The sequence below is a fragment of the Talpa occidentalis genome, unplaced genomic scaffold, assembly GCF_014898055.3.
Source record: "Talpa occidentalis isolate TD23 unplaced genomic scaffold, MPIMG_talOcc4v2.1 talOcc4.5, whole genome shotgun sequence".
NCBI lineage: Eukaryota > Metazoa > Chordata > Mammalia > Eulipotyphla > Talpidae > Talpa > Talpa occidentalis.
Window position 1 is genome coordinate 130,369,147 of NW_023604861.1, and position 26,915 is coordinate 130,396,061.

Consider the following 26,915-nt stretch of genomic DNA (forward strand, 5'->3'; position numbering starts at 1 on the left):
GTATCATCTTGAGGTTGTACACATCCCTGTAGCTCATGTTCTGCAGTGAAACCTGAGAAATGCTGGTTTTATTCTGGTGGGCCATGAATGCTGGTGAGTATTAGGGTTCTTATACCAGGAAAGCTAGAGGGAGCACAGGTTGTGGGGACAAGACAGTCTTTGCCAAGACATTTCCCTTTTCAGCACCGAAATGTCTGTGCACACTCTTTTCTCTTTTCCTCTACCACCAACCCCTAAGCTGCCTTTGGTCCCCTCCCACGTTCCCTCCCTCCTAACCTCAGAGCCCCCCTTCATTTATTAATGTCTGCTGATTTTTATAAGTATTTTACTTTGCCAAATTGTCTGCTAAATAAATGTCCAATATTTGTCATTCTGAATTGCATCACTACATGTGATTCCCTCAAACTCCTTCCATTTTGTTGTAAATGGCAACTGATTTGTTTTTTTTTTTTTTTTTTTTTTTTTTGCAGCGACATTAGTCTGAGATTTCCTTTTCTCCCCACGCCCACCGCCCAAGGCCCGCCACCAACCCCTGGCTCCTTCTACCCACTCCCTCCCCACCCCTTCCCCTAGGGTAACCGCATTCTGTGCAGACAGATTTTTCTTAATCCCAAGTGGTTAAAATAAAAAAGTTAGGCACCTAGCTGGCACGTGTTCAATTTTCTGGGGGAAAAAAACCAACGAACCAGCAGAAGCCACAGAGCAGAGCTGGAGCTGCACGGCCGAGAGACCAGCCACAAGCGCACCCGTAGGAGCTGGGAGGATTCCAGGTGGGCCGAGGATGGCCATTGTTTTCAGCCTCTGAGGGCTGCCCGTGGGGCAGACAGAGCCCAGGGTCCTGAGGGAGCCCAGGGTCCTGAGAGGCAGACGCCACAGGGCCTGCACTCAGCCAGGCCATATAAGGCAGGCCTTTCCACTCATCGCCATGGGTGTCTTAGGAGATGTGGTAATGAAATGACCTCAAACCTCAATTGACAAAGATGTTTTGTCTGCTGGTTATTATGTCATCGTAAACATGACAGGAGTCAGCAAGGATGGGCTGGGAGAGGAGAGGTGAAGCAACCCATCTCGCCAAAAGGCTCCAAGGACAGAAGTAATTAGGGCACATGTGACGGCAACAGGCATGGCCAATTTGGGGATGGGGTGCGGTTCCATGTCTACATGAAGAAACAATGGAGGTGCAGATGGTGTAAACATGGGCAAGGCAGGGGAAGTCCTAGCTCAGAACAGAGGAACCTTGGAGAGAGTCACTTGCACCTGCTGGTGAGATACTTGAGCACTAGTTCATAGAAGGCATTTTGGGCAAATTTTAAAAAAGGTGCCCCAGCTGGTGGATGCTGCCTAGCACTGGGGGACATGAGCAAGTGGAAAGTGAGCTGGATTTTATCCTTCCATTGGCTCCTTTGGCCCACTGCCCTTGTTCAGTCAACAGCCTGTGCACATGCACCTCAAGGCACTATATAGCTGCAGCATGCTAATGGCTGTTTGTCCACAAATGACCTCAGCCAGCACTGGAGCTATAGGAGCAGGACCTGGTACCCTAGTGAGGAGATCAGCTCTGTGCATGGCATGGGAGCAGGTCCCAGGGGAGTGGGGTGGCGTCCAGGGCAGAGTTCTGAGCTGGTGGTAAGCTGGTGCAGGAGGCAGAGAAACTGAGTCAGAGTCCTATTTTTAAGGGCAGCAACAAACTTGAGCACATGCATTAGAATCATCTGGAGGGCTTGCTGGGCTGAGTCAGTAGGCCTGTGGTGGAGCTGGAGGTTTTGTGTCTTGTGCTTCTAACGTATTCTCACAGGCGAGGCTGGTTCCCCAGGAAGAACACACTGTGACAACTGCCATTCCCAGGTTGCCCTTCCTCAAGTCCATGGACTCTGTGACCTGGGAGCACCCTGTCTGCGGCTTGTCAGCTCTGTGACTGGGGTGGTTTCCCCTTCTTTTCCAGGCCTTTATGAGGCTGTGTCTCAGTCTCCTCCTGGCAGGATTTGCTCCTGCCCCAATTTTCTCTGAAGCCACAGAATGTTCTGACGAAGAATTGTCCACTCCCCACCTGGGCAATTGGAGAGACTGGGGTGAAACTTCCATCTCCAGCTTCTCCTGGCACAGCAGTGCCCAGAGGCCAGTCATGGAGCCAGAGAGTCCAGACCCTGATTTCTGGCTCCCTGGGCAAGTGAAAGGGTCAAGAGCTTAGTGACTGGCAGAGCGGGGCCTGCCACCCGGATGGAGCCCTAAACCAGCTCCTTTAAGTCAGAGCCGAGTTCTAAGTGCTTTGCAGCCTGTGAGCCAGAAAACACCCCTGGCTCTAGCGGGGCTCAGTTTCCCTAGAAACGCCCCAAGATCCTTTCCAGCACTTAGTGTTCTTGACTCTGAGGATATAAGATGGAGCAGAGGAAAGAGAGGTTCACCAGGGTTTGCTGGGAAGGGGTGGGTATGACGGTGACATCAGCAGGGAAAGCTGGGCCTGGAAAGGCAGTGTGAGTCACTGGGCATGACGGGGCTGGGATGGGGAGCTGGGGGAGGCTTTTGTGGGGACTCATGTGGTCTCACCACTACCAGCAGGCTGGGGCTGGCCGTGGTTCTACTGGGGCCATGAGGCTGCCCCCAGTGCCATTCACCCTCTGGCCCAAGGGGAGGGGCCCTGGAGACAGCCTGTGATTCTGGTAGGATCCGCCAGGGCTCTGGACTCTGACCACTGTAAGCACTTCTGGGAGTGGCCACACGCCATGAGGGCGACCTGTGGGAGGTCTCTGGGTAATCAGCCCCTGCTGCAAAGCTCCCGTGCAGGAAGCCAGGTCAGCCACCTTGATGCTCTGGCTCTGGGCTCAGCTTTGGGGCCACCTGCCATGCAGGAGTTCCCTGCTCCTCTGCTAGCCTCTCGGTGCCTCCAAGATGGGGCCAGGACTGTGTTCATCAGTCCCCTTGCACAGCTTAGCTGGGCACAGTGCTGGGCACACAGCGGGAACCCACAGAGAGACCTTTGCATTGTCGTCCAAAGGCTACAGGAAAGAGTGGGATGGAGGCTGAGGGTCTGAGTGATCCAGCTCTTTCCCCTCCCCCTCCCCGTTCCGTCCCTCTTGCTGGGCTTTTGCTGAGGCCCTTGGTGCCTTAGGATGCGGTCACCAGGCTGAGAGAGGCAGGCCACATCCGGGTGAAAGGGCCTTAGCTCTCAGCTCGGCTCCAACAGCTCCAAGGCCTGGCAGCCCTGAGGCCCGTGGCTTCTGCTTCTCCGAGAGAGAGAGAGAGAGAGAGAGAGAGAGAGAGAGAGAGAGAGAGAGAGAGAGAGGCCCCGCTCACTCCCAGGCCTCTCTATGGTGTCAGCTCTGCCTCGGGCTGGCTGAGTTCTCCTGAGCAAATTTCTCTTGTCCATTGTCAACTCTCTCATCTGTCTAGTAGAGAGAATTCTTTTATTTTTAATTTTTTTTATGGTGGTGACATTGGGTCACAACACTGCATACGATTTAGGGGTGTCAGTTGACACCTTCTCAGGTGCATGTTACCTATTGCTCTGCCCACCAGCAAAACGCCCACTCCCCACCCCGTCACTTCCCCTCCAGCTTCCCGCTGCAGCCTCTGTTCTGCACTCAGAATCCAAGGGTTTGTTTAGCTCTGATTTTGTCTGTGTCTTTGTTTTCTTCTATCTCACATATGCTGGAATCACCCAGTGTTTGTCTTTCTCCTCCTGACTTATTTCTTAGGAGCAATGCTTGCGTGGACACTGGCAGATGCAGTGTCATTACTGTTGTGATGTTACTGAAAACATCCCAGCAGGGGAGCAAAGGAGCCCCCCTCTGCTTCTAGGGTCAGACTGGGCTGGGCCAGAGCCCACGGAGCTGTCTGGTGGGGTGCAGGCATCTTGGGACTGTGGGAGAAGGCAGGGGTGATGGGGAGGGAGCCAGAGTGGAGGGGTGCTCCCAGCCCAGCTTAGAGGGTGGTTGGGGGAGGCTGTGTCCCCTTTAGCGGGGCTTCTGGTCAGGTGGGAACTGGTTTGAGGGGTTATCTGAGGGCACAGGAAATATCTGGAATCTATGGGAATGGGAAATTAGGTCAGAGGTCACCTCAAATTAAAATTTTAAAAGCCCTCTGTGTGAAGGGAATCAAAGGAGGTGAAGACATTTGCTCTTCCGGAGTCTCCTGAAACCAGATGTTAGTGGTTAAAATTCTTGTGGGGCCAGACAATGGGCACAGAGCAGTCCTGGGGCCTCGTGGGGCCGGAACCGCCCGGGGCTGGTGTGTGACTCCTCACATCCCCTCCTGGACATGGACCCCAGGATTTACTAAGCAAAGCCCAGTGCTGGGGTGGGGGGGCTTGGGTGCTCTGGAGTCTAGGTCACCCCTGACCCCTCACTCTGAGCTGGCTGCTCCATGAAAAAGGATCCAGAATCCCACTCTGGCCTGAGCCAGGACAGCTCGTTAGCTGGAGGCCCTACGCCTTCAGATTTATGATCGGGAGCCCCTCATCTGAGGGCCAAGGCTTTGATCTGGGCCCAGGGTTAGGTGCAGGGGATCCCTGAGTCTTAATTGGCATCAGCCAGGCTGATGCGGACCAGATCTCCGCCCAGCCTCCAGGTCCAGCCCCGGCCTCCGGCCTCCGTCACCCACACTGACGAGGGTGAGGGCCCTGGAGAGGGAGTGGGAGTTTGTTCTAGGTCTGAAGCCTCAAAGGCATAAAAACCAGGAGGGAGAATTAACAACTCTAAGGCTCTAAGGCTCCCTGCAGCCCCTCTAGAGGCTGGTTGCCTCCTGATACCAGCTTCTGCTGACTCCACGCCCTTCTGACTCCCCCTTCCAAGTGTCAGCCTTCCGGGGAGGGGCGGCCCCTGGGCTGGGGCCTGGGCCTGGGCTGAGTGCTGTGAGCTACAGGCGGGTCTAGCTACAGGCGGGTCTAGGAAAGCGAGCGGTGGACACAATAGGAAATAACAGGTGAAACCAGGGGCTTTGGATCCTAGGCCCAGGGGTGTCCGTGTGTTTGAGGGTTTTTATTACTTTCTGGTCTTTTCTCTTGTTTTCTGACTTAAGGAAGAGGGAGATGGTGTATCCACGGGATTCCTGGGGACACTAGAAGGGAACAGGCATTAGAGAGAGGAAAGTGGCAGAGGGGAGGGAGCGAGAGAACCACAGTGGAGCAGAGAGAGGCAGGACAAGATAGAAGGAAGAGAGGGAGGGAGGGAGGAAAAGGAGGAAGAAGGAAGAGGAAGGAAGAGGGAAGAAGGAGGCAGGAAGGGGGCAGGAGGCAGGCAGGAGGCAGGAGGCAGGCGGCAGGCAGGCCTGGAGCACCAGAGCCAGCACAGAGCGCTGTGGAGACACGGAAGTCTGTGACAGTCTTGAATCCAGGTCTTTTCAATTCTGTGGCCCAATAGCTTCTCTATAAGCTCAGCCCGGCCTGCGCGGGCCTCTCCTGACCAGCGTGGGAGAGCCGCGCGGCGAGGCCGGCATTCGTGAACGGGGGTGTTCATTCTCAAGCCTGGCAGAGGTCCCCGTTACCGCACCAGGCGTGCGAGGGAGGGCAGCAGGCAGGAGAGGAAATGCCGCCGCCGCCAGGACAAAGCTGCCCGCTGGAGATGGGCCTGGATGAGAGTCCACGCTCCGCTGTGCAAGTTGCCGGAAGAGGCTGCCCTTGCACAGCTGGGCAGGCTGCAGAGCCGGGACAGGGAGAACACTGGCAGCTGCAGAGGTGAGGAGGGCGGTCAGGCCCAGAGGAAGCAGTGCCTTGGGGAAGGCTCAGCAGCGTGGTGGAGGAGAGAGGGGTCTTCTTTCTCTGACGGCCAATTTCAGCATGAGGGTGGCCCGCCAGTTAGCTGCTTTGCTGGTGGGCCCTTCTTATCCCTGAGTGTCGTTACTGTGTAATGCCCCCCGCTGACCACTCAACAGCTGATGGGGGTTTGCTCTCCCCAGTTTTAGGAGACAATGAAGGCAGGAAGGCAGGTGTGTGTCTATCACTCTTTACTCACCTGCCCAAAGTTAGGGGAGGCCAGAGCCTGACCCCATAGCACCATGTGACCCCAGGGAAGCCAGGGGCCTGGGAAACTGAGGGTGGGGGTATCAGAGGGACTTCCTAATATCTTTATTTTTTTAAAGGTTTATTTTTATTTATTTATGCATACAAGAACTGGGGTGTAGGCCAGAGGTGCAGGGGGTGAGAGGATTCACCAGAGACAGGGTGGGGAGCAGAACAGGCAGATTGACTGAAATACACTGCTGAGGGGCACAGCAGAGAGACAGGAACGGTCTGCTGTGCCATGTGGGTAGCTCCCTGGCTGGGGACCAAACTCGTGTTGCAGTGGCTGCAGATAGCTTGATAGCAATGAGACTTTATTCCCTGTGCCAGCAGGGAGGCCCACTTCCTAACATCTTTAATAATATAGCCACTGTGGTTCAGAGCCTACTGAGAGTGGGTCTCTCCAGCGCTTTCTGGAACCCCACATGGAGGAAATGGCCCCTCCACAGTTTGAGGGGCTCAGTTAGAAAGGTGGGCGACTTGCTTGAAGTCCTAAAACGGTTCGGTGATCAGTTAGGATTCATAACTTGCTTTGTCAGCCTCCAAAGCCTGCGCCTCCTCAATCTGTCTTCCTGGAGGGGTGTGCTTTTCTTGGGGGGGGGGTTTGGGAGGTAAAAAACGAGACCAACCGGTCAGGGAGGCAGGAAGAGGACCCTCTGGGGTCGGTAAGGGCCCCTCCCAAGTCACCGCCTGCAGAGGAGCATGGAGAGGTCTCCTGTCTCCTGAGGGCGAGAGGGATGTTCTCTGACTGCCCTGGACTGTCTGAGGGGAGCTCTGAATTGGGGGGCAGGGGCAGGAGGGAGGAACTGGGGATCAGAGGATTAGGAAGGAGGGCCCTGTTATCCCAGGACTGGGGAGAGGTGAGCCAACCCTGCCAGCCTGGCCACTTCACTGCCAGGGAAGCACAGCCCCAGAGGGTCTTAAGGGCTAGGCATGTGTGTGTCTCTGTGTGTGAGTGTGTGTGTGTGTGTGTGTGTGTGTGTGTGTGTGACTTCGAGCTTCAGCCTGAGGTAAATTGGTGCAGCCGGGGTGAGCCTCCCCAAGTTCTCTGCTCATTCCCGACTCCTTCCCAGGCTGTTCCACAGAGGCACAGGGACAGAAACCACCCCGGGGGTCCGGGAATCCGAGCCAAGTTCTGCTCTGCTCTGCCACTACCTGACTTAGGGATTAGTCCCTTCTCCTTTCTGAGAACGTTCCCTTGCTCAGGCCCCTGGAGCCTGGGGGAAGGCCTAGGCCTGGGCGCCCTAAAAAGCTGGTGGGGAAGAAAGGGAGAGAGAAGTGTCAGCAGCTCTGCCTGAGCTGGGAGCAGGAGGCGCTCCATCGAAACCAGGTCAGCCTCGCACAGCTCCAGACTCTTATCCCAGCGAAACTGGGAGGGCGACACCTGGGGCCATTTGCTCAGTGTCCGGGTTTTATGACCCAGAACCCGAGCCCAGGAAAGTATGAGTTCATAGGGCTGCCCCGCCTCGGAGCCTCCGCAGCTACAGGGGCCCCTGCCAGGCCCCGCGGCCTCCACAGCCTGGCCCTGGGCACCACATCTGTGGAATGCAGGAGGAGGTGTCTCCCCCCGGCCCTGCCAGCCTGCCCCACCTCAGTCCATAGGGTGCAGTAATAGGGAGACACTGCCAGCACCCCATCCTGGGCTCGGGCGGGCTGGGGGAGGCAGGCAGGAGGGCAGAGCTGGCTCCCGGCACCCCCATCTCCCTGGGCCCGGGAACTGGAGGCACGCTGGGCTCAGAGTCAGAAGCGCTCACAGGCCGGTCCTGCCTCTCCTCTTTTTCTAGACGTTCCTCTGGAAGTCCCTCCTCCAAGGTGGCCCCCCCATCTCCCCCACCTCCTTCCTTGGCCTCCCTCTTTCTCTGGGCCCTGACTGACTCCTGACTCCTCGGGTGGCACTAAGGCCTCCCGCACACCAGGGACATTACAAGGACAGAAGGACTTCGGGACAGCGCCTCCCTCTTGCTTGGTGCCCTCTCCCTCCCTAGGGCTGTCACTGGACCAGGCTGCAGACACCCCGCAGTTCTGGCTGCAGCTCAGCCAGATGTCTCGGACTTGTCCTCAGAACCCAATTGCTCGCTGCTGAAAAGCCTCTCTGTGCTGCCCTGATGCCTCACCCAGCTGCTCCGAGTGCCTGTCCTCAGCCTTTGGTCCCTTGCTCAGAACTTGGGAGAGGCTTTCTGGGCCCAGAGGATGCAGGTAGTGGGTGGGGCCAAGACTGTGGCTCTGGTTCTTGGGGTGGAGGTAGAGGTGGTGGGGGGAGGGTAGATCTGGGAGCTTGAATCCAGGTAGGACCTGAGGGTGGGGAGTGGGGTCTGGGCCCTGCTCCAGCCCCAGCAAGGACTCAAAGTCCACGGGCCGCCCTGCTGCCTTTAGGTTTGCTTTCCTAGCTGCCGCCTACCTCTTGAAAGAGCTCCCTCTTCCCTCTGTCCAGGTCTGCCTTTCCAGTGAGTCTTGTCATGTTTGGGGGCTTCCTGCATCTTTCCCACACATTTCCTAGGCCTGGAGGATGGGCCACCTGCTGAGCCCCTCCTGCCCCAGGCAGAGCCAGAGTGTGCTCTCCCACCTCCTGAGGGGTGGCCGCTCTGACCAGGCTCTGCTCATCCCATGTCCCTGAGAGGGACTGGCAGGACCCTCCACTGAAAGCGCAGGGTGGAGGGTCCCGCCTTAGCGGCAGCAGTGCCATAGTGGGGCCACCACCAGAGGGGGCATCTGGGTACGGTGGCACCCTGTGGTCACCTCTGGGCTGTGAGGCTTTGTCTGGTTCTCCCCTGGACCTGACTCTGGACCTGGGGGAGTCAGCAAGCCACACCTGATCTGCTCCCATGTGACCCCTCTTTGAGCTGTTCAGGAGCCTCCGGTTCTCCAAGGTATTGGGATTAGGGGGTTCCTCTTTTCTATAATTTTAAGTGAAGGGCCTTGAGTTTCTCCCACACTTCAGGTGAAGTTCTTCTCGGGGCAGCATCCTGAGGTCAGTGGGGTTTGCTCTGGCCGCTCTGTCCTGTGTTCTGCTTCTGCTTGAAGCCGCTACTGCTCCCATCCTCTGCTCCCCAGATGGCTGGAGGCCTGAGACACAGCCAAAGGCAAACTCCTCTCCTCCTAACCCTCTTCCTTTCTTTCCGGCCTCACCCAGCCGCGGGGTCAAAGACTGCCAAGGACAAGAGATAAGGTAATGACTTTGGAGTCAGAGTATTTTCTGGAGAATGTTCCTGAGCTCAATTGGGAAAAGCTACCCGGCATCCCGTGTGTGCCCACACCAGCAGGAGGGGCCTAGCGTGCTTGTGGCCTCTCTCCTCTCTGGCCTTGGTGAGGCTGCTCCCCTTTGGCTGTCACAGACACCCCAGGTGTGGCCTGTCTGATGCCAGGTTTCCAAGGCTGATGCCTTTTGGGCCACCAGGCCGAGGAGCCAGGGCTGGGGAGGTACAGAGGGTGCCGGAAACTGACTTTCCAGTCACACCGGTAATCACAGCTAGGGTGAAACTCTGGTTATTTCATCTGAAAGCTCGAAGTGAAACAAATCCATCACAGTGACAGCCCCTGAGGTTCACACACCCTGTCCTCTGCCTTTTGCCCTCCGAGGTGAGGCCACAGTCACCCTAAATGCCGTCTGCTCTTGGCAGGCCTCCGTCTTGCCTTCTCTGCAGACATCTGGCCCTTTCTCTGTCCCAGCACCTTTCCCACCCTGGTCTACCCATCAACCCTTCTGCTCCTCTGGGTGTTACACCATAAACATCCAAGGCCCTGCCCTCAATCCCAGCCCAGCCTCTGCCACCACCAGCAGTGGCCTCAGGTAAGTTAACCCAACTGGGTAAGCAAAAAAGCCATAGGTTGGCTCAGGAACCTGAACACCTTGAGGCTGGCATTGAGGCAGGAGAGGCTTTATCCAGGACCCCAGTAATAAGCCTGAGTCTCTCCTGCCTACCCTGCTCAGGGAAACCCTGTCCTGGGGTCCAGGGTGGCCCCCAAGTCTCCCTACCACACATGCCCTGTTGAATTTCTAATTTAAGCTTACATCATATATATATATATATATATACACACACACATATATAATTTTTATTAGCTTTTGTTATTGTGATTTGAAATATAAATTTCACATGCAAATATGAATTTATAATATATGTATATGAAATTCATATTTTAAAAGACAAAGAAACAAAAGAAACACTTCACCATGAAGATCTGTATTCTTCCTCCACCTCCTCTGCCCGCCCTGGGTTATTGGGTCGTGGCAGGGGGCGTTCTAAGACATCAGAGGGAGGGCTTTGAAAAGCTTAGCGGTGTGTTTTTAAGATCCAAATGTTCAGTGGAGGACAGTGAAAATTTTAAATGCACTTCCCTGGATCCAGTAATTCTACTTCTATATATTCATGTCGGCCTATGACACATAGGCCGCACACGGCAGACTTGGCGTGAGGCCGTGCATGTGTGTGCACGTATGCATTCTCGTGGACCTGGGGTTTCGTGTGTGTGTGCAGACTGTGTCACCAGCAAATAGCATAATCTGGAAGGCGCTGTGGATGGGGACAGGTGTACGGCTTGCTGTCAGTACACAAAAGTGAAACAAATTCTTCACAAAGCACAGAATAATACTATTCCAAAATAATACTAATTTACCCCTTTAAGCACTTCAAAGTAATGAGAACCTGAATAAGCAAATAAATGAAGCGCTTGGAACAGGGCCTGGCACACAATCATTACAGAGCATTTGATCTGGGCTGAGTACTCCTCTGCGGTGTCCACACCTCTTCAGCGTTACATTCTTGTGTAATCACTGCCCATTTGCACAGCTCCCTGTCCGCCTGGCAAACATGACTGCAAGGCAACATTCTTTCTCTTTATGTCCCTGCTGAACAGACGCTGGCACATAGTGGATTGTTGAGTGAATAAATGACTGAGTGAATTCTACAGTGTCTGTGTTGGGGGAAATGAAGCCACAGTTCCTGGTCTCTAGAAGCACACAGTCTAGTAGTAGGATAGGAGTCACACATGTCATATTCACATGTCACATTTCATGCCACATGTGACAACAGCCCTGCGATCCTGGAGATCTGGGGAAAAGAGAAGAGAGATTCCCCAGAGTAGAGGGAAAAAGGGATTACAGTCATGGGGGGTGGGGGGAGCCGGGTCTGCAAAAGAGGAAGTCAGGACAGAGCTGTCCAGGGCAGGCCAAGCCTGGCGGCTGCACACCAATCAAATGCGGGGGAGCAGGGAGATCTAGGTGTGGCCAAGATGGCAGAGCCGTGCCCAGCTGGGAGGCAGCTCAAACACGCCATCTACTACCATGATCTCAGAGCTGTGCCAGGGCACCTGGATGGCATCTGGGTCTCACTAACCGCTGCTCTGGGCCAGCACCCAAAGAGGGAGCCGGGGAGCCGGACTGGCCTCTGTCCTGGTCTCCAGCCCTGTGGGAACTGGGTTTTGGTACTTTATAGAAGCTTTAGTCCTAAAATCTGACAACACATGAACAGCCTTTTGTGCACTGACTCTAAAAACTGGCCTACCTTCCCGAAAGGGTTAATAACTTGGCTATTCACTTAGTATGAATCTGCCTGAACCATGTCAGGTCTCGAGGACTGGGAGGGGGGTGTCACAAGACTCAGGAGTAGCAGCCAATCTTCCCAACAAGGGAGATTGTTATAACCCATCACTTATATTTGAATCTATATTTGAGTCTCCCAACAGGGAGGTTATTATAGTCTATTATTGCATAACAAACCACTGCCAAATTCAGAGACTAAAAAAAAAAACAAACCCAAGATTTCATTATCTCTTGTGTTTCAGTGGGTTGACTGGGTTTGGCTGGCTGGTTCTTCTGGTCTCTTGTGGGGGTCTCTCCTACAAGTGCATTCAGATAAAGACTAGGACTAGGCCACCTGGAGACTCAACTACAAGGCTAGACTGGAGGGCTCTCCTTCGCTACAGGCCTCCCCATGTCATCTCTCCAGCACAGTAGCCAGACATCTCACATGGTGACTTGGGGATCACAAAAATGAAACGTCCCTAAAAGAGGAAGTAAAAGCTGCCATTCCTCTTAAAAGCTAAGGCTGGAATTGGCCTGGAATCACTTCTACCATGTTCTGTGTGTCAAAGGTCAGCCAAGATGCAGGTGGGAGGGACCACGTCCTGGCAAGAATGCCAGGAGGCCTGCATCCTTGGGGACCATCTTTGGAGAACAGCTTATGCAGCCCTGAGGAGGGTTAGAGGTGGCAATAAGGTGCCTGAGAGAGAAGGGATCAGTAGAAGGTGACAGACAGTTGTCGAGGTCCTCCCTGCGAGATGAGGAGGTCCTGGTGCTGATCCTGGTTCTTCCTAGCAGAGAAGAGTCAGGCCCAGACAGATGACCTCCCTGCCTCCTGGGCTGTCCCACTCCATTGTCCCAAAGGCCCTTCACACTTGCTGTGTCAAGAACTTAAGTCTTACCTCTTCTTCCTGCCTTCCTCTTACCCTCTTCGCTTTACCCAGGAATTCCAGGATTATAGAGATGACCCAAGAGACTTCAAGATGATTCTCTGTGCTCTATGGTGGCAGAGAAGAAAAATCAAGTGCCATGTCTGGAAGTGCTCTTGGTTAATAGGAAAAAGAGGGTGATAACCATGCTTGGCTAAAGATCATCGCCTGGTGAGCAAAATGGATAAATTATGTGGAAGCTTCTAGAAATGTGGAATTCTATATTGAAGGGATTCACTAATATTTAAGGAAGGGATGTTTGACCTCTATTGATTTCTCTCTCTAGTTCCACTTTCCCACTTCCGATCATAGACTTTTTTCCTCTAAAGAAAACCATCCCAGTGATTTGGATGGACCCAGCTTGCTACAGGGGTGGGGTGGGGGAGTGTGTGAGGACATAGGTGCCCCAGTGAGGTCCTGGGGCAGGTGTGGGGGTGTGTGTGAGAGAGCAGACTTAGCCAATCCATGAGCTCGGAATCTCTGACCATACAGGATTGGTGCAGAAATAAGTGTGTGATCTCAGCCTGGGCCAATCGAGTCCGCCAAGCCTTTTCTGTTGGTGCTCTCAGTGAAGACAGTTTCCGACCACTCGAATTGCCAAGGTCAATCTGGTCTCCCAGGTGGTAAGAATCCAGCTGGGAAACATCTTTGGGGAGAAAGAGCTGTATTGACATCACTCTTGCCTCCTGCTCCCACACTGCCTGAGGCAGACCAACCCTGGCTTTTCAGCTCCAAGAGGCAAGGTGACATGTTATCTTTTTTGTAGCCTAAAGAGCCTGATTAATTCAGTATCTTCAACAAACCAACCCTTTCCTCTCTGTTTTCACCACTCCACAGCTTTCTTCAAGCTCAGCTCATATTCTCCTCTTCCAAGAAGCCTGCTTGTCTTGCCCTGTCATCTGCATAGACAATTCAGGTGGCCTTGCCTTGCGCTCTCTGTAATACTACAGATGTTTTGGGGAAGGTGTGTTCCTGGAATGCCCATGGTCCCCCCAAAGAGCTGTGGAGTTTCTGGAAGGCAGATGTGGTTGTGTGAGCATGTGTGCGTGCTGGGCTCCCTGCCTGGGGTGGGGTGGGGCAGTGTGTGAGGACGTAGGTGCCCGAGTGAGGTCATGAGGACAGGTGTGGGTGTGTGTGAGAGAGCAGAGGTGATGCGTGTACTGCGTGTGTGGTGAGTAAGCGCATGAGGAGCAAGCGGGAAGACAGGCTCTGTGGCCGGCAGGGCCAGCTGGGGGACAAGTCCCTGCAGGACAGCTTCAGCCTGGGGCTCAGGCTCGTGTGCAGTGCAGAGAGACAGCGGTGGGTCTGCCCAGTGTGGTTAGGGTCTCACGGTGTGGGCTTGGTCTGGGACTTCTTTATCTTCATGGTGTTCCTTTGTCTCTGCAACCACAGAGGTCTGAGCTACTTTCTTTCTGGCACCCCAGCACCGAGCACATGCTCCCCAAGCTGCCAGGGCCCACTGGTTCGCGCTCCAGAAACAAGTGAATGATCTCGCTCCAGATGATGCCCCCTCCTCCACGCAGCCCAGGGGAGGCAGAACAGCCTTTCTCCACTTGGGCAGGCGCACTGGATTGCAGGCTCTGTTTTCAGAATCCTCTTCCTGCGTTCTTTGGCCCCAGCTCTTTATAAAGTTAGGTGTCCCCTGCTGAGTCATGATCCTCCACCTCCCCGGAAAAGCCTTTGGTCCCCACTTGCACACGACTTTCCCAGGAAGCTTGCCTCTGCACATGCTTACACACACTCTGGGGTGGTGCCCGTCAAGGCCCCCAGGGCACCCTCCTGGCATTTATGGATGCACTTGCCGTGTGTTACAAACGTCAGTTGGTCTCTTATACGCCGTGTTATATTTGAGTCCCCAGGCCTGGGACCACACTGGATTCCACTTTGGTTTTGTCCCTACTGCCTGGTCTCTGTCTGCCCAGTTATTCAACAGCTATCTATGGAGGGCTGCTCTGAGGCGGTGTGTCAGTGAACATGGGAGAAAAGTGCTCTCAGGAGTGTCCGCCTGAGTGTGGGGAGAGACACGGCAAGTGAACAAATACTCAGAACAGGCCATTTTGATGATGGGGAACATGCTAGGTAAGGACCGTGGAGTGAGCAGCTGAGAGCTGGAGGGGAGGTGATATTTGAGTTGAGACAAGCAACCATCTGGGGAGAATATTCTCAGCAGAAGGAAGTGCTGAAGAATTGCCACCATGCCCTGCTCCCCAGGCTCGAACAACAGAATGAAGACTGATGGAGAGGAAGCTGGCGGAGCCGAGGCTGGGGAGGCAGGTAGGCGCCCTGTTTTGTGTGGAATTGCAGCCAGAGCAAGGGATCTAGGTTTTATTCAAATAGTAACAGAGAAGTGACCGGTTCTTATTTAAAAGCTTCAGAGGTCTCTCTGGCTGTCGTGTGGGCTGGATTGTAGGGAACAACACTGAGCGGGGAGGCTCTCCCAGTCACCATGGGAGCCTGTGGCCATGATGGAGGATGGGGAAGAAGCAGGGTCTGCTGTGTTGAGTTGGGCCACAGCACCAGGTGATCAATCTCATCATCTGGGAAGAGGAGGGACATCAAGGAAGAACTTCTAGTCCTTGAGACACCAAGCGAGGCTGGTGCCAGTGATCAGGGTGGGAAAGACCAGTTGGGGTGGGACAGAAATCAAAAGTTTGTTTTGTTTATGTTAATTTTGAAGTGCCTGAGGCTATCCCAGTGGAGATGACAGGCAAAGAGGAGCCGTGTGAGCGTAGGAGGCATCTGCATAGGGTGGTTTTAAGGCCTCAGTGAGATCATGCAGGTCAAGTGTCCAGACAATAGCAGGAGGCCCGTGATCTGGCCTTGACACGTGACACCATTTAAGTTTGACTGAAACCAGCAGACGATGGGCAAAAAGAGATAAAAGAAAAGCAGGCATTGTATCCACTGAAGCCAAGAGAAGTAGATATTTCTTCCTCTTTTTTTTTTTTGCATTTTTTATTTTAATTGGAGTAAAATTAGATTATAACATTTCATAGATTTCGGGTATATAGCATTATAATTCAGCATCTGTGTATGCTATATTATGATCCCACCCAAAGTCCAGTTTCCATCCAGCACCTTACATTTGGCCCTCCTTTACCTTGTTTGCCTACCCCCAACCCTCTCCTCCTCAGGTGACCACCACTTTGTTCTCATAATCTAAGAGATTATTTTTTTTTTTAAAGATTTATTTATTTATTTATTTACACAAGCACTGGGTACAGTCAGAAGCGCGGGAGGGTGAGAGAATTCACCAGAGCCAGAGCGGGGAGCAGAACAGGCAGAAGGACCGAAGTACACTGCTGAGGGGAGCAGTGGGCGGCAGGAGAGGTCTGCGCGCCCTGTGGGACCCTCCTCCGGTGGCCGGGGAGCAGCCGGGGGTCGAACCGGCGCTGCAGAGGCTGCGGGCAGCTTCGCAACCCAGCGCTCAACCACTGCGCCACCGGGGAGGCCCATAAGAGATTATTTTTTGTCTTTTTTGTTTGTTAAGAGAACACTTCAGTGAGGAGACACAGTCAACCAACCCTCCTGATAGAGCCAACAAGGGGGCAGAGAAGCAGCCACTGCTTCAACAGCACGGAGGTGACGAGAGCGCTTTAGAGGAGTCTTGATAATGGAATCCCAACTGGAGGTGTGGCAAGACCCGGGCAGCAGTGGGGAGAGCTTCTTAGAGACTGAAGTTGATGAAGAGCAAACAATTACGTGGGGGAGGGGGCAGGCGGGAGGGGGTGTTTTGTTTTGAAGTTTTGTTTTTAAAGAGATGGGAGTTAGAGCAAGGCCGCATGTCCATGGGGCAGATCCTGCAGAGAGAGGGAAAGCTGTGGTGGGGAGTGAAGATAACAAGACAATTTCATGAGCAAAGATCTTGGAACGGCAAGAAGGATGGGCTCCAGGGCTCAGACAGAGTAGGTGGGTTCAGCTGTGAGTAGGTGTGTGTTTTGGTGGTGTGAGGATGAGGACATTCCTTTCAGTATTTTCTATTGCCTCGGTGTAATATGAGACAAAATGATCAACAAAGGGACAGAGATGAATGTGGAGTCAAAGGCCAAGGCCACAAAGGGAGAATGCCTCCTTGGGCGCCAATTATGGACTGTTAGTTGAGGGAGGCCAGGCAGCCACGTTCAGGACCCAGCTGCAGGAGACTTGGGGGCTCAGACCTCAGGCCCAGGCTCCCCTGCCTTCTGGACCCAGAGCACCAGCCCTTCTGCCTGTCCCTGCAGGTTTGGCTTCACCAACAGAGACATCAGTCCCTTCATGGCCAGCCCTTGGTATGTTCCAGAAACATTAACTCTTCCAGTGGCTGAGGGAGCCCCCTGGGGATGGCATTCGGGGTGCGATCACTATATGAACTGCTCAGTCCTGTTTTCCCAACTCTCCTCTCACACCTCCTGCAGCACAGAGTAGACACACCCATGGGATGGACCCAGGACCTTCCAAAGATAACACAGTGCAGTGTGGGGCTGGGTCCTGGCCCCAATTATGTTTGGATGACAAACAGGCTGCCCTGTCACAATGAGCTTCTCAGCAGGAGTTTTATTGGGGTGCATATGTGTTGTCTCTCTCCTTCATTGTCAGGCACCCACTTGCCTCCAGAGAAAGGACTTCTTCATCCCTCACATTAGTCATCCATCCCTGCACAAACAGCTTTCTTGCCTACCCTGGGTCAGAAAGATGCTTCGTAAATTCTTAGTAAATGAATGAATGAGTGGCCACATCAAAGAAACCATCTGTCAAAGGCAAGAGAACCCTCACCTACCTGCTCAGACAGACACACCCTCCTTCCCCTCCACCCTGTCACAGCCAGGATGATCTGGCTCAGCACAGCAGGAGTTTTCCAGGCTTAAAGGAACTTCCTCCCAAGAGGGAAGGCAGATACAATCCTCAGGGGCTGAGGAAAGAAAGCAAATCTTTTCCTTCCTTGAATCTAGTGCAACAGGGCCTGGTGTTGATTTGGTTCTGGATACCCGCTTGACCATGACCTCCTGACCATGGCCTCCTGGTTGTGACCCCTCAACACACAGGCCTCAGCTCTTTGATCTCAGGCCGAGAGCCCACCAAGCAGCATGGCCTCCTCGGTGACTGCAGGGCCAGAGGTCAGTCAGTCAGGATTGTGCTGTTTCCAGCAGGTTCTCGTTCAGGCTGAAAGAGGGGTCCAGGCCTGAGAGGACATGGGCTGTTAGGCCCACCCTACTGACACATCCCACCTCTCCTATGTCTTCAAGATTGTCTGGAAAGCCCAGGTCAGCCAGGCAAGGAATGGAAGCCCCAGTTGGATTTCTGGAAGCATCTGAGAGGATAGCATCTGGAATACTTGCTGAGCCCCCTGGAGGCATTCTCTGACAGGCAGCCAGGAGTAAAGCCAGTGGGCAGAGGGGCAGAGGGTCCAGAGATGGCCCAGAGACAGCGCAGAGGAGCGCTTGCCCACACCGGCTCCAGGTTCCTGCTAAGAGGCTAGCAAAGCCTTGCTGGGCAGTAGGAGGCCCAGCTGCTGACCAGAGAGAAGCCCTGAGTGCTGGGGATGCTTGAGAGAGCTTAAGGCCTGGCAGGAAGGAGCCACCTTCTAAGAGATAGTGAGGGTGACCCAACCCCAAATGTGAGGGCTGAGGGAGGAGCATCCCTGCCCAGCAGAACCCAGGTCCCAGGAAATGGCACCTGCAAGGAGGCCTCGAGGAGACCTTCCTGGGGAAACCAGGAGGTGCAGTGCATGAGCCTGGAGACCCCTTAGAACTGAACTGGTGTCCTGGGGCCTTCTCCACAGCAAACACAAAGGAACTTAAACAAAAGAAATTTATTTTCTTACAGTTTTCGAGGCTGGAAATTCTATGGCAAGATTTCTCCTGAGGCCAGCCGCTGCCTTCCCCGGTGTCTCCCGCTGACAAGGACACTGATCAGATTGGACTAGGGCCCACCCCTGTGACTTCATGGAACCTCCGTAACCTCCTTAGAGGCCCTATCTGGAAATATGGCCACATCTCAGGTACTGGGGTTTAGGGCTTCAACAGATGGATTTGTGGGGACATAGTTCAGTCCCTAACAGTGACTCTGAGAAAGTTCTCTGATGGTGACTGCACCTCACAGGACAGCCGACACACCACCAGTTACACACACACCTGTACACATGCGCACAGTATGACTGTTTGCTTTGGCTCACCTGATTTTTGGCGTTATTGGCTTGTTAATGGATGAGAGGAAGGAAGTAGCACAGGGCACACTGCAGGGAAGGGCAGCCTGGGGGCTTCTCCCAGCTTCTCCTGTGGTGTCCTGGGCTCCCTGCCCGCTGCCCCAGGCTTTCCTGTGAGAGCCCCCAGCAGTCATCTGTGACAGAGATGAAATGCTCTCCGGAGATGAAATGACTCACGATGCCAGGAAGTTTGCTGGTTGATGGTGTGTTATCTCCTCAACTCACTTGACATTCAGGCTCTGACAAGCTCAGTTTGCCCAAGGCCTGACAGATCCCCGCACCCCAGGACTGGGCTCCATCCCTGCTGGGCCCAAACCCCCCAAAGACCCATGCAGGGCACGTGGCCTGGGCACCACCCTGACAGCCTCTGGCCTTGTTATCTGGGGGCTCTGCCCTTCCCATGCCAGAGAGCTCTGTGCCCTCAGGGTTTCACTGGGGTCCCTGCACTTGGGGGTAGAGGAGCTCAGCTCCCCGGTGATCTCCTATGCAGGGCTAAGGACTATGGCAGGCAAGGTGGGTGTGAAGGGCTGCCAGCGGCCAGAACACCCAGTCACTAGGACACCAGCCAGTTTCTCATGGAGGCCATGGAAGTTCTTCGGATTGAAGGTCCCACCTAGTGGGAGAGACTTCACCCTACTGGCTAAGGTCTTGCTTGGGGTTCCTATAGGAAAGCTTTATCTAGATGCTTCCAAGGAGCCCAAGCTTGCCAGTGCTTGCCTCATAGCCTTGGAGGGCAGTTCCTTCCTTATCCTGGCTGTGGCAGGTGAGGGGTCCTGGGGCGGGGTGGTTTAGAGGTGGAGGGTCCCTGGGGCTGGTGTGGGAATGGGAGTTGGAGATGCATTCATGTTGACTGTCAGCATCTTCCAGGTGGGGCCCTACAGTGCTCTCATCTGCAACCTTGGGACTGGTCATGATGCCTGGACCCACCCCCGCCTGAGTGGCTCTGTGACTGCAGGGGCACCACCCCACGGCACCCAGGTGACTTGGTCCCTTTAGGAACTTTTCTTCAAATCGGCCCCATGTCTCAGGCTGCTCTGCCATCTGGATGGTTCCCTCAGGACCACCGAGTCCAGCCCTCTCGCTGTTAGTGTGGAAAAGAAGAACAGAGCCCTCACTTGCTCATGTCAGAACTCCAGGGCTTAAAGAACTGCTGACCGCTGCTGTCACCCCAGCCACCAGGCCTGGGAGGTGGTGGCCGTTCATACCCCGTGTGTCTGTTACGTGAATGAATGAATTCAGCTCCCCATGGGGTTTAAGCCCCTCCCCACCCCTCACCCCAGCACAGAACTTCGTCAAGGATATGAGATTCAGCTCATCATGGCAGGTGAGCAGGGGACACTCTCTGAGTCCCCAGGAGCTCATGGGATGGGATGAGACTGCAGGCCGCCCCAGCTGGTGGCTGTGTGCATGGGGGTTTTCAGGAAATAAAGAGGCGTGGGCCCTGTGAGCCCTCGGGCAGGTCACTGAAACAGGGATTCCCTTCAGACCAACCCCGAGGGCTCTGAGCTGGTGCACCAGGAAAAGCTGAAAAGCGCTGACTGGGCCTGGCTGGATGCCAGCCCCAGCGGGGTGGGAACATGGCTGTCAGCCCTGGGGCCATGTGGGCAGCGAAGTGTGTGGCCAGGGAGCTACCTGGAGCCAAATAGCAGGTGGCCTCAGATGGACACTGCTGGGCAAACCAGGCCTCCAGTGCCCCCGTCAGCCTCCTCGTGCCCTGCCTGGGGTACTCAGGAAGTCCCCCAGGTGCTCTTTCAGGGACACCACCTGGTCAGTCGGGAGAGAACAGCCATTAGAGCAGAGTCAGGGCTGTGAAGGACGGTTGGGGAGACCCGGACCCAGCAGCCTCCTCCTTTCGTTCCTCCATCTCTTTGAGAGAGGTTTCCGCATTTGACACACTACTTCAAACGTGGGGACGAGGGGTCATGCGGGTGGATGCTCACCCAAGGGCTCTGAAAGCACTTGCGCTCTTGGAGGGTGGTGGGTGGCGGTGGCTGCAGCAAATAGGCCTGCTTGGCTGGAAATTCTTGGTCTGGCAGATGCTGTAGAGCCAGAGGCTCGGCAGGAAACCTGCCTTTCTTGTTCGAGTTCCCAGCCCTTGTCAGGCCCCCTGGTGAGGGCAGGACACTCTCACTGGTTCTCACACAAAGCTCTCTTGGGTTGGGTCCCCAACAAACAAGAGCTTGGCCCATTGTCCCCTCCCTTTTTTTCTGGTCCAGGGGAAAGTGGTAGACAGTCATGGCTTCCAATCTCAGGGCTGGCCCTTCCTGACTGAGGCCTAGAGCCAAGCCATTTATTATCTCTGAACTTGATTTCCTCAGCTATACAACCAGGATGGTGGTTGTGAGAATTACCTGAGACAATGCAGGCAAAAACACCTGGCCCATCAGGGGAGTGCTTGGTGGGTAGTTCACCTTCTAGTCCCACAGTCCCAAGTCCTGAGGTTGTCTGTGTCCCTGACCTGACGCGACCAGAGGCTTGTCTCCCCCAGAGTGAGGCCCCAGCTCCCCCACCAGCCCCTCCGCCACCTCCTTGGAGCCTGCTGGGTTCAGTGCCCCTCCCAGCCTCCTGCTGGTCTTGGATCTTGCTGAATGGGCGGCCCAGTCTCCTTTCCTTCCTGCTTCTGTAGGTCCCTCACCTTCTTGATGAACCAACTTTTTCAGGACACCCCTCTCCCCCTGAGATGGCAGCTGTCTGCTGGCGGAGGAGTGTCCATCCTGTGCGTCAGCCAGACCGGGCCCTAGGAGTCAGCCCCATCCACCCTGCACTGGAAACCTCACTGAGTGTCCAATTCCTCCATACTTTGACTTGGGTGGATCAACACACCCACAGCGCCCTGCCTTCCAAGGCCTTGGTGTCCTGTCCTCCAACGGGACCAGAACAATAACACTGTCATCCTAGTGCCTCCCAGGTGCTGGTCACTGAGGGTTTCATACTCAAAACCTTGAGTCCTCCCGTCAACACTGTCAGTGTTAATGAATCCCACTTACGGAGGAGAAAACCGAGGCTCAGAGAGGTCAAGTGATTTTCCTGAGGACACACAGCTAGCAAAGTTGGCTGATCAGGGATATGACCCTAAAGTCTATGCACTTTCCATTGAAAAGAGGGCCTTTGGGAAGGTGGGTTGGAAGGGGAGGGTGGAGAACTCTCTCAGGGACATCTCAGAGAGTCTTTCATAGGTACTTCCCCTGGGACTGACCACACTGTCCAAATGGCCCGCAGCACCGCTAGCCTTGCAGTCATCTCAAAATCCCCTCTTGTCTTTGGCACTTCAGCCTCTGAGGCCTGACTTCCCTCCACAGGAGCAGGACATCAGGGAAACGCCCACCTCGGCTGGGTGCCCATGGAGGGGCACCCCTCCTGATGAGCCACAGCCTGCCAACCTGCCTGCCTCTCTGTCCCCTCCTCACCCCAACCCTGCTGGTTCTGGTTCTGCCTGGTGCATGGGGCCGAGGATGGAATGGGTGGCACCCTGGTGAGCTGCCTGCCAGGCTCAGAACATGTCAGAGACACTTCATGAGGAAGTGCTTACAACAAGGAGTTTGCAAACAGAGCCAGGTTCACCATGGCGCCAGCCTGACTAGTGTGAATGAGAATGTTCACTTCTTTAAGCCTCAGTTTCCTTACCAGTAAAATGGGTTGTTTAAAGATGAAGTACTGAGAATGGGGCATTGCTATTGTGCTTGGCATTGAGTAAAGGCTCAATAAAGGGGGGTGGTGGCTGTCAACACTAGATCTGGACAGTCTGGGTGGAGTGAACTGCCTGGGACTTTAGGAAATTCCTGGACTTCTTTGCTGCTCTACACTGAGAGTTCGCAGCTGAGATCAGGAGCAATTCACTGGTGTAGGAAACTCTGCCCCCACCCGCTGGGATCAGATAGGCCCACAGGGGAACAAATTTCTACAGGGGTGAGTGAGGCAGGTCAAAGGGTGTGAAATCACATCCTAGGCCAACTGCAGCCCCCTCCCACAGAGACCCTGCCCCCTCCTCAGCACCTCTGCTTTTTTTTTTTTTTTTTTTTTTTCCCTCTCCAAGGCCCCAGAGTGCAAGAATGCATTCTCAGGGACATAAGAGAGGCTCTGCTCTGTGGTCTTTCTGGAAGGTCAGTCCTGCCTCTCATTGCTCAGGCCAAAGTGGAAGCAACAGAGCAACCCCAGGTTGGTCTGCACTGAAGGCCTTGGATGCTAGGCCTCAGCAGCAGGGGCAGGGAACAGAGAGGAGACTGGAAAGCAGGAGCAGCCCTGGGGTCAGGGAGCCAGGGGAAATGGATGGGCTCCCTTGGGTAGGAGGGCTTTCCCTGCCTCAGGGCTGCCAGACTGGATGGCAGACGGATATGGAGCTCCCCTGGAGGTGAGCACAGGCCTGCCCTGTGCTCTTCAGCATTAAGACTCTCAACTGGTCTGACTGGATTTCTGAAGCTCCCCCGCTTGGGGCTGGGAGCTCAGGGAGAGGGGCTGGGAGCTCAGGGAGAGGGGCTGGGGTAAGTTGGAGTAAATTTCCTGGGGTTCTGGTGGACTGCAAGAACTTTTTGTCTGCATGGAAAAAAAATATGCTGGGTTTGAGAGGATTTAAGCTCTGACTACAGATGGGATGGGGTCAAGGGCCTGCAAGGTTTCTAGCCAAGGGATCCATCCTAGAGGTGACCAGGCGTTTCCACCCACTAACCCCCTGGCTCTGCCCGTCACAGCATGGCTACAAATTATATGTTGTGAGAACAGTCCGGATGATGAAGTCACTGCAGGCCTAATCCTATTTATTTCAATGACAGCTTTGGCAGAGCAGTAAATCTTGTTGCCAACCATGTCTGTGTGGCCGGTTCCCTGAAGGAACTACCGTCAGACGTGACTATAGGGAGGGGTCCTGTGAGAACCTCAATTTACCATTCATCACCTTTTCCTTCAAATGAAAAGTTTTTCCAAGAAAACCTGCCACGTGGCAGGACGTATTTTTCAAAGATGGCCTCCACCATATATCCCACCTCACAGGGCGGTATCTTCTTGGTACAACCCCTGAGCGGGACTTTATGGCTCAATGGTGGTTGAAGTCACCACTGAAGGGAAATACTATGGGATTTCCAAAGGTAGGTCAGGAAAATGCATTTCTACCCTGTTTTCTTGGGCCTCTTGTTCTGGGAATCCAGCCACCATGCTGTGAGGAAGGCCAGCCAGGTGACAAAACCACATGCAGGTGTTCTGGCTCTTGGCTCCCTCTCATTGCTGACCACCAGCCACAAGAGTGAGCAGACCTTTTCACTGACTCTGCCTCAGCCAGTGTCTGACCACAACTATATGAAGGAGCTTGAGTGAGAACCACCCACCAATCCCCAGAGTGTGAGGGAGAATAATAAAATGTGGACAGTAACTTTAAGCCACTAAGATTTGCAGTGATTGGTTACACAGCTAGAAATCACCAGAGCTGCTGTGAACCATGGTAATAGAATAACCTTTGCTTCTGAATGTCTCTGTTATTGAGAAAAATGGATGTGCACACTTTCCCCTGGCAAATTTCCTTCTCAGATTCTGAAACTGTAATATCTGGATGATTCAGTCTTTCAGAGAGGGATGTGAAGGTGGGAGTTCCAGTTTTCAGAAGCAGCCACACCGCTCTCTTACTCTCCCAAGAAGGTTCCTCCCGGCACAGTTCCACCCAGAGAGGTGTCATGACGCCTTGGCAAGACGGCGGCTCAGCCTCAGGTGGCTCCAGCACCTTGGTCTACTCGGGATGACACGACAGCACCCCGCAGCCTGGGTGGCTCGTCCACATTTATGTCTCACACTTCTGGAGGCTGAGACTTCAAGATCACGGCACTAGTAGGCTTGGTGTCTGTGGAGGTCCCTTCCAGCGCAGAGAGGGCGCCTCTGGTGCACTGCACATGGTGGGATCCACCGGCTCCCCCTTTTGTAAGAGCACTGATCACAATCGTGAGGGCTCATGACCTAGTCACAGCCCAGGCCCTACCTCCCGGGGGTGCCAAGGGGAGACACAAACATCCAGACCACCACACCAGGTGCACACCCCACTTCCGGGTACTCTGTCCTTGAATCTCTCACTTTGCTTTTTTGCACTTCAGAGGCCTCAACTACACACTAGAAAACCCACTCCTACCTCACTGGATGGGTATGAGAATTCAAATTCTTCATAACCAGACTCATTTCTAGAAAAGGATTTGAGAGTCAGGTGATGGAGGTGTTAGATGTAAGTGACCTTGCCATCAGAATCCCGCTGCCATTTGTCCCACGCTGACTCAGCGGCAGGCACAGGTGTAAGTACTTGGCACCATTTAGCTGGATGGCCACAATGACGCCGTGAGCTGGGCACTGCTATCACCTGCATTTGACAGATGTGCAAACCAAGGCGCAGAGAGATTATGTAACTTTTCTGAGGCGGCACCGCTAGTAGGCAGCAGAGCTGGAATTTTGCCCTGGAGCCTTCCATGCCATGCTGCCACAGTAACCACACAGTAAACGGTGAATTCTGGGTCAGGGGTGCTGATGGCATGAGTGCCCAGCCCGGCCCCTCTCTGGAGAACCAATCTGGAGACATCCAGTGATGTCAGGGCAGGATGCCTTGTACTCTGGCATGCAAATGGGGAACATGCAGCAAGGGTGAAGGTCACACCCAGGCAACCCCTGCCCCATGGGGTGGGGAGTAGGGGTGGAAAGACAGACAGGAGGGAAGGAAAAAGCCCAGGAAGAGGACATTCTGGAACACTGGGACACTAATACCCATCGGGAGCCTCAGGGGGCTGAGTCACCCGGAGAGGGAAGTGGAGCTGTTGGAATGGAGGACACTTGATGTTGAGACTTGCCCTTCTACTTAGGCCGTGGCAGCCTCAGTGAGTCACTTGTGCCGTCTCTGAAATGGTGACAGACGGTAGAGCCGCTCGGTGGCAAGTGTGTGCACAGAGGGCCTGCGGAACCAGAAGCGGCAGCTGCTGCTCTGTTGTCTACTTGGCCAAGGATGTGTTCATTTAAACTTTCTCAATACACTTTGCTGTTTGAAGGGAAACTTACTTAAAATGAATGAAGTGCTTCCTTATCTTCTTAAACAGCCCTGAAGTGGTTTAACTTTTCCCCGGACTCAGCATCAGTCACTACAAACTTCCACGTCCACGTGGAGCCGCAGTGACTGGGCTTGCAGGCCCTGCCTGGTCCAGGTGTGGCCCCCACCCTGCGCCGATGGCCCCGTGCACGCCCTTTCAGATCACCAGCCCCGGCCCCAGCAAGGCTGTGAGCTGTCACCGCTGCGTGCTGTCAGGATGTCAGCCAAGCACACTTGGATCTGTGGCTCCTGTTCTGTGTGGATCTACCAACGAGACACCAGCATCTGCTAGAAGGGGTCAGAAAAGTAGGGGTTCCTAAGCACAAAGAACTGAGGCCTTCATATCTGTGACATTCAGGAACTATAGTCCAGGGAGCTGGTGACATCACTCTTGGCTACAGAGGGACCCTTCATGGCCCTGCGTGGGTCTCAATAGCCCTGGGAAGGGAGGTGTCGCTGGAGCTGGGTGGGCACCTGTCAGGGGCCTTCTTTAGGTATCTGATCTTTCTGTATACAGAACTGTTTCTCCTCCTGCCACGGTATTTGTTGTTACTCACAGTGACTGCAGGGTCACCTGCTCCTTCAGCCTCAGTCCGTGCCCTGCTCCCGGACAATCCTGAACCAGCCTCTGTGGGTTACCGCTGGTCAGTATTTATAAGCACCCCTCTGTGCCCAGCTCCCACAGGCACTCAGTGGGGAGTCTAGGGTGGGCTAAGGCCATGGGTCTGCTTCCAGGAGCTCACAGTCTAGGGGGAGGCCAGGTCAATGAGCGGGGAGTCAGTGAAACCCAGGAAAGTCCCCAGTAGGGCTGCTGGCTGTTGCCCCGTGGTCAGTGTGTTTGTACGCTGGAGGTGCTAGGGGGAAAAGGCTGTCCTAAAGCTAATTCCATGCAGGCTTTGTGGACTCCACCCCCACCCCAGGCCAAAGCCAAAGACACTGGGAACTCCAAATCCCATCACCACCCAAGGGAAGGTGGCTGGGACCTAAGGGTGGGGTTAAGCAGCCAGGTTGGTATAAAAGGCAGACACGTGGGCTTTGAGGGTCCCCCATTTTGGTTCCCCGCCAGCTCGCAGCGTCCGGCCAGCTCGGAGAGTGCCTTTGGGTTTCCAGGTCTTTGGATCGGGTAGGACGCATTAAAGACTTTATTTCCCTATTTTCTCCCTGAGTTGTCCATTTCCTTATTTCCTTTTCCCTTGTAAATAAACCTTTTATGAACCTTTCGTGTGTGCCTGCAGTGGAGTATTCATAAGTCCCTT

The 26,915-nt window shown here is 54.3% G+C and overlaps 1 long non-coding RNA gene across 7 annotated transcripts; it reads left to right on the forward strand.

Moving 5' to 3' along the window:
* The first annotated feature begins 1,038 nt into the window (after positions 1-1,038).
* Positions 1,039-25,626, forward strand: LOC119259520 (uncharacterized). 7 transcript variants are annotated; one of them, XR_008554142.1, is made up of 10 exons: positions 1,039-1,263; positions 12,455-12,610; positions 12,932-13,182; positions 13,277-13,403; positions 14,362-14,518; positions 14,651-14,713; positions 15,930-16,070; positions 18,242-18,416; positions 19,488-19,598; positions 24,166-25,626. It is a non-coding gene; the product is annotated as an uncharacterized LOC119259520 (long non-coding RNA). The 7 variants fall into 7 exon arrangements; XR_005128465.2 differs by lacking the exon at positions 19,488-19,598; XR_005128462.2 differs by lacking the exon at positions 24,166-25,626 and having other exon boundaries at positions 19,488-20,148.
* Positions 25,627-26,915: the final 1,289 nt, after the last annotated feature.